This window comes from Dermacentor silvarum, chromosome 8, assembly GCF_013339745.2.
Source record: "Dermacentor silvarum isolate Dsil-2018 chromosome 8, BIME_Dsil_1.4, whole genome shotgun sequence".
In the NCBI taxonomy this organism is placed as follows: Eukaryota; Metazoa; Arthropoda; class Arachnida; order Ixodida; family Ixodidae; genus Dermacentor; species Dermacentor silvarum.
The window spans coordinates 71908520-71922304 of NC_051161.1; the positions used below are offsets into that span (position 1 = coordinate 71908520).

The 13785-nt window shown below is 47.3% G+C and overlaps 1 protein-coding gene across 1 annotated transcript in view; it reads right to left on the bottom strand.

The window, feature by feature from the left end:
- Positions 1–13785, bottom strand: part of LOC119461422 (1-acyl-sn-glycerol-3-phosphate acyltransferase delta) — a 34880-nt gene that overhangs the window by 18843 nt on the left and 2252 nt on the right. The gene's annotated exons all lie outside the window — the stretch shown is intronic.

The following is a 13785-nucleotide window of genomic DNA, read 5'->3' on the forward strand; positions in this document are numbered from 1 at the left end:
AATCTGCAGTAACGAGATGGGGCTTATTAGCTTATTCAACATTGCATAGCAGTTCTTTGATGGGCCCTTCCCATTGGCACTGCCCTCGGTAAAGCCTGAAGACAATGAGGGCATTGCTTTTATAGATGGTCACTGTGTTTTGGTTACATACTTGCTAACAGCATGCTCACAAATATCAAATGCCACTTCTCCCACTTCCCCTTTGCTTTCTTGACTAACCCTGCATTCCATTACGTCCGCGGGAAAGTGCAACCCGAGCTGTTTGTCAAACATGCCAGAGAAGTGGTTGTTTTAGATTTCACTGCACCAAATAGAATGCACCAACACAAGCAGAAACTGCAGCATTGAGATAAGAAAGCCGTTTTTCGTAATGCCAGTGGCAACATTAGAGAACTTGAGGGCAGCAGACCCCCCCCCAGGAGTGCTAGTAGCTGACATCTCGGCACAATGTGTTCGACAAATTCGAGACAGTCTTGTTCCTCACAATTCCATTCGGAATAGAAATTAATAGGTAAATATTACTTTATGAAGATCCCATTGCTCCCAAAACCTTTTACGTCAGCAGGTAAGCTGAACACTGTACAGTCACTGACTTCAATAATTAGCAATATGAGTTCTGCATAAATTATTTAATGACAGCTTGTCAAGATGGTAACAGTGTTGCTATGCCCATGCTGATGTCATAGGTGGAAAGCACAGAGTAGCCAGAAGAAAAATCATCTGCATGGTTAATTCAAATGGGTCACGAAGCCTTGGGTTAAAAGTGGTCCTTCTCCTATTTTACACCAGACACAACATTTTTTTTAATTAAGAACAAGACAAAACTTTATTTCATTCAAACAAAATCGAATTCCTAATCAATTTTATTTAGGTGTGGTGAAGAAAGAAAGGACCACTAATACCTCCTTTTCAGAGCCCCCTAGAAAAAGGGGCGTTTATGCCGCTACCAATAGCAATGCAATGCAGCTCTTGTATTGTGCAGAATGGCATGCTCGTAAATTTTGTCTGCCAACTTTTGTCTGAATTCTGGTGGTGAGGTGTGTTTCATCGTGGGTCAATGTGTTCAGTGAAAATTAATGAGTTAGGACCACCAGATAAAATTGTTCCTCAGGGACAATGCAACCAGCACTCAACACCAAATGCTTTCTTCAGTATGGAAAGATACTATGCTCTGTGTATGGGTGCAGATGGGACACCCGTGCAGCTGGTGTTGCACTGCACTGCTTTCTGCGCTAAAAGCTCAAAAACACCCATCGAGTCGAGTTGTAGGACATTTGGGAAGTACTACCTTAATGACAGGCCAACAAAAAATTAAACTTCGCATATTGTCAGCAAAACTAATGTCACATCGTTTGTTTAACGGATATGGCGCCACTTCATGTTATGTTCTGTCGGAAGTGTTCCCTCGTCACACAGATGACGCTAAGCCTTATGAACCAACCGCTGATGCAGCACCATTCTTGAACATATATGTGTAGGGTGGCTAGTATGGGCTTCTACGGAAGCTCGGCTAGTGCTGAAAGACACGGATGCTGTGAGCATTCACAGTGGGCATCCGTGTGAATGCACAATTCTCAGTCACGCTGTTTGATGCACGTGACCAACGTGCCTCGGGAGAACGTACGACACAACGTTTCGCTCGGATTCGTACAAGACAAAAGACATGCAATAACCGACCAGACTGCCCTTCGGCGAACGGCGAAGCAAGCAAGGCACGAGAACCATCCCACACATGCAAGGCGCTGCACGCGGACATTCGATAAGCGCAACCCAGTATCGGCCGCGGCCTTTGAACAGCTGGACCCGGGCTTATCTAACCCGAGCGCGGCAGCGCGCGCCCTCGATGCCCGCGAAAGAAACGTGTCAACCACGACCTCCTCTCCTCCCCGCGCTCTCGCGGAGAGTGCACGCGACCGCGCAACCGGATGCGACCCCGTGGACTTCTCCAATCTGAGGAATCGCACCATGCCACTTCTATTTGCACCGGCTCTAGCCGGACGCACGCGTACAACATGCCGCAGAAAAGAAAAAAAAAGGAAAAGGAGGGTGGGAGGGGACGGAACGGGGAGGTCTCAGGCGTACACTCGCATAAAAGAGAGAGATACAGTGGCTCGCGTGCACACACCCACGCACAAGTGTCACGCTGCCGTTCCCTTATCACGTATACGCAGCCCCCCCCCCCCCCCCCCCCCCGATAAGTCAGGTGGTGATGCCCCCACCGACGCCGCGCGCGCTGTATCAACGGCCCGCTCATCAGAAGGTCGTGTACCCTCCCGGAGAAACTGCTTGACCCCGCCGCGCTCAGCTGCGCGGCAAGGGACCGTGTGCAGTGACGCCAACAGCGGGCTTTTCGGTCACCGTTAAGCTAAGTGGGAGGCGACGGAAACTATCACAACGAAAAATTGGGCGACGACTCACAGCTGGAGAGCAAGTGTAAGTTCCCGAATAGTGCTGAGAATCGCGGTAGACCTCGCAGCCGTCGAGAGTAGTCGAGAGCGCAGCAGAGGTGCGGATGCTGCGCTTCCCGGTTACTAGCCAAGAGCGGCGCAAAACTTGAGAACGGCGGGACTCGAAACATTTCCTTTTTAACTCGCGATTTCAATGCCTGACCTCGGACAGAAACCATTCAGTCAGTTCAACAGAAAGCCACAATCTTAGAACATAACATGTGAGAGACTTTCAGCGCAGAACTACACAGAAATCACATGAACGACAACATAGAGCACTGGCAAGGGCAGCGCTCAGTCTATGCTTTCGTACCCGTGACTTTCTGAGCGATCCTGCGCTGAACGTCTGACAAGGACTCGCAATTCCAACGCACCCAAATCAGTACCTTGTTAGACAATCAAGTTGGCATAACTGCTGCTCATTATGCTACCCTCTCAAAAAAAAATTAAGAAAACAAAAGCCCTTTGAGGCGGTGTGCACAGCTAGCAGCTGACCAGATCTTTCCATCTCGGGGGACGGCGCCTCCTCTTTGGGCTCTAGTGCAAGAGTACAAAGAGCACGTGTTGCCACTTGAGCAGTGCTTTTGAGCGAGAGCTCACGCGGATACACAACAGTCCATAGGGCATTATGGCGACGGCCAGTGAGCTCTTGGCCTACAAGTACAGCCTGCGTACTTATTCTAGCAGGGAGAATATCCCCCCCCCCCCCCCCCCCACACACACACACACACATCCGCGCGCGCACCGCTAGTTTGCAGTTATGTGAGTTGTTACGAACGGGTTGGCGTTTCATCTCAGCGCTGCCATTCGTTGTTGCGAGTCGGAAATTATTCAGCCGCTGCTGCCAGTTTGTTGAGACTCGGGTTGTTGAGACTCGGGTAGCATTTAGGCCGGTGATCCTTCAGCCAAAGGGATGAGTACGTCCGGGAGTAAGAGCGAGAAAAAAAAGGGTTTATTCTACATATTTACAGTGGCTCCAAATATCGAAGCCCACTCCATGGGGGAGCACTTTGAAAGTCTCAGCTCACTACATGTCTGAGCAAATATCAGAACAGGTCAGGACACACCACTGCACGCAAGGTGTCTCCTTATAAAACATCGGTCTTCCCTAGTTGACCCGACTAGGGAATCAGATGACCTTGATGCGGCCAATCAGAAAGGCCGTCTTGTTCGCTGAACTCCGCCTCTAATATTGCACCTTCGAAGCAAGGACGGGGCAATCCGGAAACAGGGGGTTGACACTCCTTCCACGAAAGTCGGTGACCTGTTTCTTGCCCTCCGACGGTCAGCCCGGGTCGGGAGAATGGCCTTTGCACTAATCCCCGCGTCTAACGCGGGGATTAGTGCAAAGGCCACTAAAAATGAATGCAATTAGTGCATTCATTTTTAGTGAGCCCGTAGTGACAAGGCCGTGATGTCCCTTAACAGAAATCTTCAAAACGCCGACAATTTCCACCAAAGTGTATAAAGCCAAACCTCGTTATAACGAAACACGATTTACAACGAAATAATGGATATAACAAAGTAAGTGAAATTCCCCTTCAAATTCCCATAGAGATCCACGTACCTAAAAACACCGTTTTAAAGAAGTAGTTATGGCCTGCCAGTGGATATAACGAACTAGATTCGCTTCCGAAACCAAAAAGAAAAAAATACACGGCCCTTGCACGTTTTACGCGGAGTTCGGCACACATTCGTTGCAGAAGTTCAACACGCCTGCGTCTCCGCACGTTGAATACGCCGTCGAGTAACACTGCTCTTTATCACCACTGCGCCTAAGCTGCACTGTTCATAAGCAGCCGCGCATTATCGCCATCGCACTTCTCTCTTTCACTCCGGCGACGCGCAGGCTGGTGCAGCCAAGCGTGGCCTCAAAGATTGCACAGATGCAATCTCGGAGGCCACGCCTATCTGTACCCAACTTGCGCCAGCCTGAGAGAAGTGCGGTGAAGGTGGTGAGGTGAGACAGAGAGTGACACTCTTGAATGGATCCTGGAGAGGTTTGACTGGCGGTACTCCGGATGGGTAGGATGGAAAAAATGTAATGATGTGTACAGTTAACAACAATACACTAAACAAAACACAACACTCGATTAAAGTGTTTCATTGAGACCAATGTATATAAGGAAACACAAAAGTGCTTTCGTTGCGCGAGACGCACACGTAGCGCTAGTCCGTGGTGTGATGGCGCTTGCGCGTGGCAGTGCGTCCACAAGACTAGTGCATCCACTCCTTTCTCTCGCTGCGGCGCGCCGCGCATGGCTATAGTGCAGCCAGGCCTGGTCGCCGAGATTGCATCAGCGCAATCTCGGGAGTCCATGAGTCGGCCAATCCAAGCCTGCAAGGCGAGATTCGTCGTCCTCATTCACAGAGGAGCCACGTGGGAGTGGAAGATCAGCCTGGATCTGCTCCGTAGTCGGCGCGCCGTGTTGTTGTTGTTGTTGTTGTTAGAACGTTTATTTAAAAAATCATAAAAAGTTTCCGCCCCCAGGAAATGAATCCATCAGGGCGGAGGGACGGGTAAAAGAGGAGGTTCAAATACTATTCATTTTTTACTCTTGTAAAAATTGTAGTAACGACGGGAATATGAGGCGCCGTCTCTCGGGGGGACCAGTGGGAAGGCTCCAGGCGTCCAAATCCTGAGGCCTCAGAGTAGGGGGAAGGGTGGCTATCGCTCTTCTCCGGTGCTCGGCGAGATCCGAGCAGCCCCAGAGTATATGATTCTGATCCAGCAGCTGGGGTTCTCTGGACAGGAGCGGCAAGTGGCTGATTGCCAGGTCTGGAGGCGCATCATGGCGCGGCGGGCTGGTGTCACTGCTGTCTCCGTGACGATGCGTCGCAGGCGTGTGGCCTCCGCACGGGTAAACTTCCCCGGCAGGGGCGTAGGATTTTCCGGGAGGATGTTCCGGAGCGCGGCCCTTCGAGCAGCCTTCGCCTCTGCCAAGACTGTGTCCGGGTCGTCAGGCACTTGTGGACGCGTCTCTGAGGGGCAGGAAAGAAGCTCCCTTGCCAGAGAGTCAGCCATTCGGTTGCCAGCGACCCCAGCGTGACCTGGTACCCATGCGAGGCGGACAGTGTGGCCAGCCTCGTCGGCGGTTCGGATCGCCCGGTGTATTGAGTGAACAGCACCATTGCACGAGTCCAGCCAGGCGCAGGCCTTTATGGAGGCCTGCGAGTCTGTGTAAACTGTGTGATGAGTGAAGGCTGCTAAAGGAGGCTTGAGGACGGCGTCGCATACAGCGGATATCGCAGCCAGTTCCGCCGTTAATGGGTCGTTGCAGGCAGGACGACAGGAGGAGTAGGCCGTGGCGGTGCGTGGGCAATAGTAGGCTATGGCTGAAGCTTCGTCACCGAGGGCGGCGTCGGTGTAGACAGCGTGGTGATGGGGAAGAGCATCGCGAACTTTTGCCTCATGCCGCCTTGCGTAAGACAACTGCCTCTCTGCGTGATCGGCATTCACGTTTTGGGGAATCGGTGCGAAGTCCCCGGTCAGGGGACAGTCCCACGGAGGAGGGAAGGAGGGCAGAGGCGCTGAGGGGACTGGCAGATGAAGAAGCGAAAGGATGCTGCGACCGGATATCGTGGCTCTTAGTCGGAACTGTTGTGAATATGCTTCGCAGCCTCGGCTATTGCCTCGGTCGGATTCATCTGGGCCATTTGGGCAAGGCGGTGTAAGGGTGTGAAACGCAGCAGGCCGGTGACAACCCTCATGGCTTCGTGGTTGAGCGATTCCAGTTTTTTTTTTTTTTCGTTGCTTTTGGGTAAGACTGTAAAAGCTATAGCCATATACAGCACGTGAGATTAGTAGAGCAGTCACGAGACGTCGGAGAGTTCGCTCCTCACTGCGCCAGTTCTTGGATGCGATGCGGCGGATTAGGTGGAGTATCTGATGTCAGGTCCGAGTGATGTTGCGAAGCCATGTTGCTGTACCACCATCTGCATCGATGTAGATGCCTAGAACTCGAACACTGTATTGCTGAGTTATTTGCTCACCGTTAAAGGTGAACGAAAATTGCGAGGCAGAACGGGCTGCCTTCGTGCCCAGTATTACGAAGTTAGTTTTGTCAGAAGAAGGTGTGAGTTCGACCTCCTTCGGAAATGTGGCAATGGTGTTGCCACATTCAGAAATGTGGCAATGCTGCGCCACGACGGTTCGCGGCGCACCATGCAAGCTGTTTTCTTCGACCACTTCGCCATTTCACGACGCTATATAGGTGCCAAGTAAAAACGGAAACGAAAGACCATTACATTGGAACAGAAAGAAGCTCCTGTAAAAGCAGTCGCATCAAGTGCTATAAGAAGTGTGCTGCGCACACGATGCAGGTTCTTTCGCAGTTTTATTAAAATTTCATCGCATACGTCACCGCGTAGAGGTTCCGCGAGTGGCATATTCGTCTTCAATGCATGTTTAATGTCGTGCATCCCATTGGGCATATATTGCAGTAAATGAGACATAATTGATATAACGAGGTAACGTCGGCTGCCCCTTCAACTTCGTCATAACGAGGTTTTACTGATGGCGCAGTCAACTTGATGTCAAACGAAACTGGAAAGTCCAACTATAATAGCAGATAATCAGTATAGCACGTCTTACACAACGGTGGCAACGTTTTCCTTCGCCTTGGTACGATGGGGAGTCAAATGAGCGCGCATAGTAGTCATACCCCTGAATATGTGGGACCCTAAAGAGAAACACGCAATTAGTTCAGACTCATAAAGTATACTTTCGCAATTCTAATTTCGTTCATTCCCCAGTAATAAGTCGACACAAGAGAAAATTTCGGTCAAAGTTCCATGTTTCTTAATTTCGCTCCGGAACTCCAGCGCATTTATGTCAGTGTGACGTCACGGATTTTCAACTATTTTCTCGCATTTCAGCCATTGTGTGGCTCCGTAAAAGTTCTTGAAACTTGCCAAGTTCGCTCTCTGGCTCTTTTGGAACACAGTGTATTCCATCACTACCGATAAAGAGTTAACTAGGATCAAGCAGATGCCGTCAAAATATGTGACGTCACTGCAATCTGGTGCGGAAACTTCGAAGGCGGCTTCGCCACCCGTCTTGCGTCATTTCTGGCTGACCAAGCTTGCTCTCGCGGTAAGAGTGACATTTTTGGTAATATAGCTCAACTTCTTTTTTTTTCTCTCTCTCTCTTTAGCGTGATCAATAAAAAATTAAGGTGCAGTTGAGTATACAGGGTGTTTCACTTAACTTGGGCCAAACTTTTAAAATATGCAAATGGCCACGTAGTTGGACAGAACCAAGGTAATCTTGATTGCCGTCGCTTGGAGATAATAAGATTATTTTTTTTGCATTCCGCCTCATTAGAGTCTTAATCAACTTCCCTAATATTATGATTAGATAAAAGTGTCAATGAGAAAATTGAGAGCAACATGAGAAACTTCGGATACAGTTTTCTGTTGATCAGTACGGGCTACATAAAAGCATTTTTTGCGAGCGTGAAAGAAGCCCGCGAATACACGCAAAATTGCCGCGCGACTGGCCGCTCGAGGCACTTCGCGTGTATTCGCGAGCATATTTCACGCTAGGAAAAATACGTTTATGTAGCACGTAATAGCAAACTGTATCCGGAGTTTCTCATGTTGCTCTACAATTTTCTCATTGACACTTTTATCTAATCATAATATTTGAGAAGTTGATTAATTAAGACTAATTATCTAATTAGGCTGAATGCAAGACATAAAACGAGTATTTCCAAGCGACGTACGGCAGACAACAGTACCCTGGTTCTGTCCAACTACGTTGCATTTGCATATTTTTTTAAAGTTTGGCAGCTATAAAGGGACTATGGTTTGGCACAAGTGAAACCCTGCATGTTTTCTGGGCAACTGCATTTTTTAGTCAAAAGCACTAGGTAGAATTAAATTACCGGGCACAAATTATTATAGACTTAAGCGAATGGCGCAACATCTTGAAATCTGTATATGTCGCAAACATAATTAAGTTCTGGGGTTTTACATATATAGCAAAACCACGATCTGATTATGAGGCACGCCGAAGTGGGGAACTCCGGATTAATTTAGGCCACCTGGGGTTCTGCACCCAATGCACGGCCCACGGGCGTTACTGCATTTCGGCCGCATCGAAATGCGGTCGCCGCGGCCGGGATTTCTTCCCGCGAACTCGTGCTAAGCAGCGCAACACCATATAGCCACAAAGCAACCATGGCGGGTTGTATATGTCCCAGCGCGCTGAATGAAGAAAGTTAAGGATTAAAATAATGATATGTTTTAAGTAATCAGATGTGAGTGTATCTTCCTTCTCGTGTAGACGTCTGAGAATCATTATGCGTGCACGCTTACCTATCGAGATGCACGAAAGCGCGGGCCAAATTTCGGAACGCGCTTATGGGGCGCGTGCTGACGCGCACTCGGATCCTGCCAAAATTATCCTTAGCGGGATTTTAACACGGCGATATTTTTTTTTCAGAAAGGGAAAAGTCACAGCGTGGAGGCAACGTTTCGATAAGACGACTCGTCTTTGTCAAGCCACCAGGACCTTGAATTAATTTCTGGGACTTTAAGAGCACAAGGAGAAGCGCACACTTTCAACTGGGAACTTTTATTACAAACGAGAAATATGCACAAGTTGCAGGATGAAAACAAAGAGGAATAGAATAAGCGAGAAAAGCAGCACATATCAAACACCAATGAAAACATGAATTGTCCTTGTCTGCAGGGGCGTAGCCAAAGGGGGGGGGGGGTGAAGCCCCCACCCCCCTACACGAAATTTTTTCGTGCCGGCATGCACCGCCGACCAAAACTACCACCGACGCCGGGAATCATTCTGGATTCTGTCTACAATGCCTTTCCACGCTCGAAAAGACATTTCTGCACGAACATTGAGAACTCGAGCTGGATTTCGTGGCAACGCCCTTGCACCTGGAGTAACGTAACGCAAGGAGCCCCACCCGAGCACAAACTTTCAATGGCTTTTTGATAGCGAGCGGGCGCGTTGCGGCATCTCGCAGCGGCCGCGGAATCCACGGAGCGCATGGATTTCAATTACGAAACTTTATGGGTATAAAGTTCTCATTAACTTTTGGCGCGAAAGGTGCACTGACATTTCCAAAGGCGTGCTTTAGTTTTTCAATTCTGGAACTTCATGGGGTTAATGCTCTTATGAACTTGGGCCAACATGCGTGCACTGGAGCCTTCGTGTCCAAGCCGTTCCAGAAATGAAAGCACGCGCTCGCAATCTTCCACACACACGAAAATACTAAATATCACCGTGACTGTGGCTAGCAGCTGATAATTTTCTCCAAACATTTTCAGGAAGCGTGCCCAATGTGATCGATCAGCTGGACCAGGGCAGGCAAAGTAAAATATGAGAAAACAGAAGAAAGTAAATGGCCTCTTATTGAGGAAATTCTTTTTGCGGGCGGTAAGGTCTGGCTCTCCGTTGCCACAGGTACAGTGGCCCTATGGATTTAAGTATAGCCCCCCGCTGAAAATACAGGTATTTTCAGAGCGCTTCTTCGCATGCGAGCTGATTGTGGAGATACATATCTGAAGAACCATTTGGAAAGTTGCCCCAGTAATGCCTCGTATTTAAGCCCAGATGCCCAAAACCAAATTATAGAAATTTGTGGTGAAATTATCAAAGAAAGCCTATAGTTGCAAGAGCAGGCTGCTTCTCCATACTTCCTGACGAAACGACGGTCATCGCTGGAATCGAACAGCGTACCGTTTGTGCAAGGTACCTAAACAAGGATGCCAACGACATCGAGGGAGTGTTTTAGGTTTTAGCACCAGAATAGATGCCCTCTCTCATTGCGACTGCAGGTTCTATGTAAATGTGTACAAACTGCTGCAGATTCTAGTCACCCTTCCAGTGACCACCGCCAGTGCAGAAAGAATATTTTTAACAAGAGTTTACTAAAAAAAAACTACTTGCGCTCTTTAATGTCTGTGGAACGCATGGTTAGGCTGGCGCTTCTATACACCCACAGAGACGTCGGCATCAACGTGTCCGAAGTCATTGACCGCTTCGCTCAACTTCCCCGCCGAGAGAAGTTTGTCCTATAGATAGCGAAGCAACAAAAATCAATGCAAGTAAAAAGCGCTGTTCCTTCAAGTCCATAAGCTCGTAATTATGAAAACGTATGACTGTTCGTTAGCTTTTAAAACCACAGAAATTTTAGCCGTTTATTCTAGCAGTTAGCATCATGATCAAAATTATCATGCAAATACGAAAATTATGAGGACATCAATAACCAATTTTGACCGACCTTGCTCATTGAAAGCCCGGCCCACGCGGCGTTTGCCAAAAACACACTCGGATATTGGGTAGTTCAACTTGCCGCATCATCTGTGTCTTTCGTTTGTCCTTTCCTTTTTAACTACCTGCTTTTGTTTTTTGAAACGAAGCAATACCCTCCTTTAATTTTGGGTGCAGAATAATTGTTGCCGCTGTGCAGGCAGTTATATTACATATTTTCGTACTGATTTCTGCACTATTCCTATATTATTTTACCAAAATGGCGCTGTCGCGACCGTCGCATGGCCCGAGTACATATCACGATTTCTGCGATCATAGTTTTGTTCTTACCTAGATCATCTGTCTTTCTGTGCGCAAAGTTTACTATCTGTGACTGCGCAACATGATTATTTGTCTTGTTTGATGCATTATATACAGTGACGTTTGCTTAAATAAGTAGATTTATTGGAGACTTAGACGTATATTTGAATATCTTGTTGCGAGATTTTGTGTATACAAGCAGTGAACTTTGTTTCGAGCGACTCTTTTTTGCCCTTTAACGAGTTGTATCTGGCATTTGTATATTCCATTCTATCTTCGCATTTATAATGTATATTTTGCAGTACTCGCTGTTGCGACTATAATTTCGGTTCAATTACAATACACGACCGGTAACTGCTGCTCCTGTGCAATCCATTGCAACTAAGGACAGCGTCATTGAGGTTTTTTTTTTTTTTTTTTTTTTTTTCCTGGCCGTTGCATATGTGCAAAAATGTAAACAAGGTTCTTGAATGACAAAAATTTATCAAAATATTTGTCCTTAACTTATTCATTTCATGGCCTTTACATTTTTCATATCAGCTGCATGCACTGCTTTGCTGGTTTCGAACTGATATAGTTCTTAAGTTCGTGTGATATTTTCTTTACTTATTAAATACACACAAAAAAAAACGCGGCAGCATTGATATCAGTCATTTCTGCCACAATTTTTGGTACATACGAATATATTCTTTTATGAAAAAATACATATTCTACTTGACAGTGCGTAGCGTTCAATAATTCGTTTGCAGCATCTAATATAGAATGGCATTGGCAATGCAGTTATTATTCATGTATTTGATCCCTCGACAAATTCTATGAGGAGGAGGCCGCGCTGCAACCTGAGCCCCCCCCCCCCCTTCCCCCGAACAAAATTTCTGGCTACGCCACTGCTTGTCTGCTATTCGGTATATGTTCCCGCCCAAAGTTGCACCGTTACATTTTGAATCCTTCAGAACCAACTGATCGAATCTCTGACTTTGTCAAAACATGCATCTCGTCGCTCAGAAGGTTAGTACCAGCGCAAAGTAAATGATACGTATGCTGGAAAAAGGCTACAGTATAGACGCCTCGGTGCCGTTGGCCGCTTAACATAAGGACGCGGCTATGTCACCTTCCTTGGCGCTTAACGCAATAGGCCACGGAAAGCAGTGTTACGTGTTGGATCGTAAAGCGTGCGCACAACGGAACGATTCGGGGAAAAATATAACGAAAGATAGATAGGAGGGAAACGACATTGGAGCCAAGGCCGTCTGAGTTCTATGCAAATCAATAAAGGTCAGAGCGTTGAATAACGGTTCAAGGCGTACACTGCTAATCTGCACCCAGATGCTAACTATATACTAATAAGCGGGGAGCTCGCCTCCATATCTACAATAAAACATTTGGCCACCACCACCTACCATAGATTTCGAGGCGTCTCAGAGATAAGAATCTCGATGTATAGCGTGATAAGTACGTCCCCGGTGCCCAGGTATCAGTAAAGCCGCTTAAAAAAAAAAAAAAATGTGCCTTCGGCGCCGAACACAACCACGCTTCTCAGGGATCGCAAGAAACCGGACCTGCGGACACCGGGGGCCCAATCTCGATTGCATCGGCCGTCGGCAAGGTCGAGGCCAAAAGTTACGCGCGACCCACACAACGTTACGCGTGACGTCCAAATATGCAACCGATGAGCGCACGGCGGAGAACTACAGACGCGGAAGGAATTACGGTGGTTAGGAGAAACCAAGGGACTATGGAGAAACTTGGAACCATCGGGTATGGAAAGGAAAAGCTGTTAAGATGGTGCGCGACACACCCATCTTGGTGCCCGTGCGACGTGGATATACGGCTTTCTCGACACCTTGAAGGAAAACGTGCATGCGAAACACATGCGACTCCGCGAAGAAAAAGTTGCCCATTAAGCAAATAAACCGCTACTTGAATGTGCCGGCTGTGGACTCCCCGAAAGTGTTGTTAAAGTGACACTATAAATAGAAACAGTAAATCTCCTCTAGTTTGATTTGGTATTCTTTCAAAAGCCACGACTGGATTGATCAACTCCGGGCTGTCCAGAAGGCCCACAGTCTTGCCCCTATAAAAACGGGGTGAAGATTCTTCCGGACCTCAATAAAGTTTACTACCTACCTACCTACCATCTTATATCCGTTACTTTCGCGGCATAATGTTGATTATCAGAAAAGAAAAGTCAATAGTTCAATTTTTTTTTCGCGCCTAAAGGCCATCGCCGGTACGTGGCTGCGACGTCACGAATATCAGTGTTTTTTTTTTTTTTTTCTCGTAATTAGGTCACTGCGGCTCAGTAAAAGTTTTTAGTTCAGTCTGTCATTTTTTTGGAACAAAATGTAGTCCATCTTTACGAATAACAAATTAACTAAGCCCGAACAGATGCCGTCAAAAATCCATGACGTCAGGGCGAGCTGGTGCGGTAACTTCAAGGCGGCGGCACCACCGTTCTTCATAGTTCTAACGTCTTTTCTGGCTTGCCAAATCTCTTCTCACGATAAACGTGGCATTATTATTATTATTATTATTATTATTATTATTATTATTATTATTATTATTATTATTATTATTATTATTATTTGGTGGGAGCGGTATCGTGAAGGGTAATTTACTAATACTGATCCAATATTTTTTTCAGTGTCCCTTTAGAAGTTTGCCAAGTGAAGCTCAAATACAAGAACTTTCTGTCGCTTCTATCACTTTCTATCGGCGATGCAGGGTGGTGGTGGTAATAATGTTTTATTTCCTATGCAGGGGTAAGACCTCCCCCCTCTTGGTGGTTACCATCATGTG